This window comes from Loa loa, assembly GCF_000183805.2.
Source record: "Loa loa unplaced genomic scaffold supercont3.224, whole genome shotgun sequence".
Taxonomy (NCBI): Eukaryota; Metazoa; Nematoda; class Chromadorea; order Rhabditida; family Onchocercidae; genus Loa; species Loa loa.
Genome location: NW_018108404.1, coordinates 27,626 through 29,969, shown reverse-complemented (window position 1 = coordinate 29,969; position 2,344 = coordinate 27,626).

The window sequence follows — 2,344 nt, the reverse complement described above, 5'->3', positions numbered from 1 at the left end:
TATTTTTTCTTTTTTTTTGACTAGCAATAATTGATGGAAAATATGCTTTGCTTGTGATAATAATTTGATGATAACTAAAATCATGAATGATTCAATTGTTTTCACTAAAAATATACGATTCAATTAATGATCGCTAAATGAATTGATCCAGTTATCAATGATTACAATAATTATCATGATTGCTAGCATGATATGTTTGCTGTAATTAAGAATTTTAAAACTTAAATATCATATTTATCTTATCCATTTATAAACTTTAATTTTTCATCTTATTTTATCGACAATCCAATTACAACTTTGAAAGATATATTAATTAATTTAAATTTCAAATTATTAATTTTATTTTTTTAAAAAACTATTTCTCTTATTTTTGTCGAAAAAAATCGTCCTTTTTTTCATCCCTTTCGATGTTTTTTTTTTTTCTATTTTTTTGTTACTAATTGAAATAATTTAATAATTGCTTTTTTAACTTTGTTTATAACATTTAATAATTAGCGAATAAAAAGGAAAACAGACTCTATCATTGTGTTACAAATTTAATTTATTATTAAATTGAAAGCAATTGATATAAGAAAGATTAAATGAGGGAGAAGAAAAACTTTGGTAGGCAAGCATTTTTGTGTCATTTGTTTGTCACATTTTTTTTTTTTCTTATTCTTCAGATTGTAGTTTTTAGGGAACGACCTGTTGCAATTGTTACAAATGTTAATTCAGTTTTTGATGAATATTAATGAAATTAATATTTTTTTTTGGTGACAATTATTGCAATTGTTTTTTTTTAAATTGACAATTAAATTGCTTTTTCAAAAAAAGTATCATTATAATGGGTAATACTAAGTAATAAGATTGTTTAAGTAATGAAGTAATGAATAAAATAAATTACTAAATAATGGATAAAGTGGTATTATCATTAATAATACTACTTATAGTGTTGAAGATAGGCATATCGATCAATTCCCGAGATTTACCATTCATAAAGTAATAACAATTTGAAATTTAATTGAGAAAATTTGTTGACATTTATTAAAAAATATCTTGCATATGTATTTATAATATCTTGCAAACATAAAAACACACTGTAATCATGCCAAGTTAGAAATCGATAACTCTCGGGAAGACGACAAACTTTTGTCATCTTCCCGAGTGTCATCGATTTGGTAGAGAATTGTTAAATTTTTGAAATTCACATGGTATTTTTTTGAGATGTTTTGACTAAGTTTGTTTACCATAATTTTTTATTCCATTAATTTTTGTCCAAAGTTTAATTACAAATGCATCAGTAATATCTTTTGCGCGTTCCTAAACTTTGCAAGGCAATTATTATGAATTACAATCGTTCCTGATTCCACAAGAATTCCTTTTTTCTGTTTTTGATTTTCCGGAAATTTTTGTAAGAAATAAATTGAAAAAAAAAGATGAAAGGAAACATCAATTGCTTTGAAAATTTTTAAATTTTAATTGTAGTAATTACGGAAATTTCCAGAAGGACGAAAACTTTCGGATTTCAGGAAATTTCTGGAAGAAAATTTGAAAATTTTAATTTTACAGAAGATTTTTGTGATAAGATTTTCCAAATTCCTCCAATTGCTCATATTTTATGCCTAATTCTTATCAGCAATCATATTGTATTAAAAAAATGATCGCATGATAATCATTTGAAGTTTGCTATAAATTGATAATAAAAACTAAATCCTTCTTTTTTTTCTATTTTAAAATTTATCAATGAAATTTCAGAAGCTCTTCGATAATTTTCCATCAATATGTTTAAGTTAACTGATAACTTTGTTCTAGCTAACTGATAAGTTTGCTCTATCTAACTGATAAGTTTGTACTAAATTGCATTTTCCGAGAAATCCTTGTTTATCAAACTTTAACATGTAATGAAACTAATATACTGTTTGATCAAAAAACTTCATAATAATGATTTACTGGAAGATTGTATGAAAAAGTGTTCAACCAATTTGTAAGCATTCATTTAAAAGTGCGTGACATATAAATTATTAGTTGACATTATTTAATTTCATTGAAAACGAAATCATTCACTTTCAACATATAATCAAATTTATTTCACAATTTTTTCGATAAAAATTGCGTGACTTCATTTATTTGATGAAAATGACAAATTTTACACCATTAAAATTAGAATTGAAATTTGAAATAGAGGAATAGTATTAATAATAGTATGATGAAATTGTGGATGAAATTTAAAAGATTTGAAAAATGAAATTAATTAACTCACACCATTAAAATTAGAATTGAAATTTGAAATAGAGGAATAGTATTAATAATAGTATGATGAAATTGTGGATGAAATTTAAAAGATTTGAAAAATGAAATTAATTAA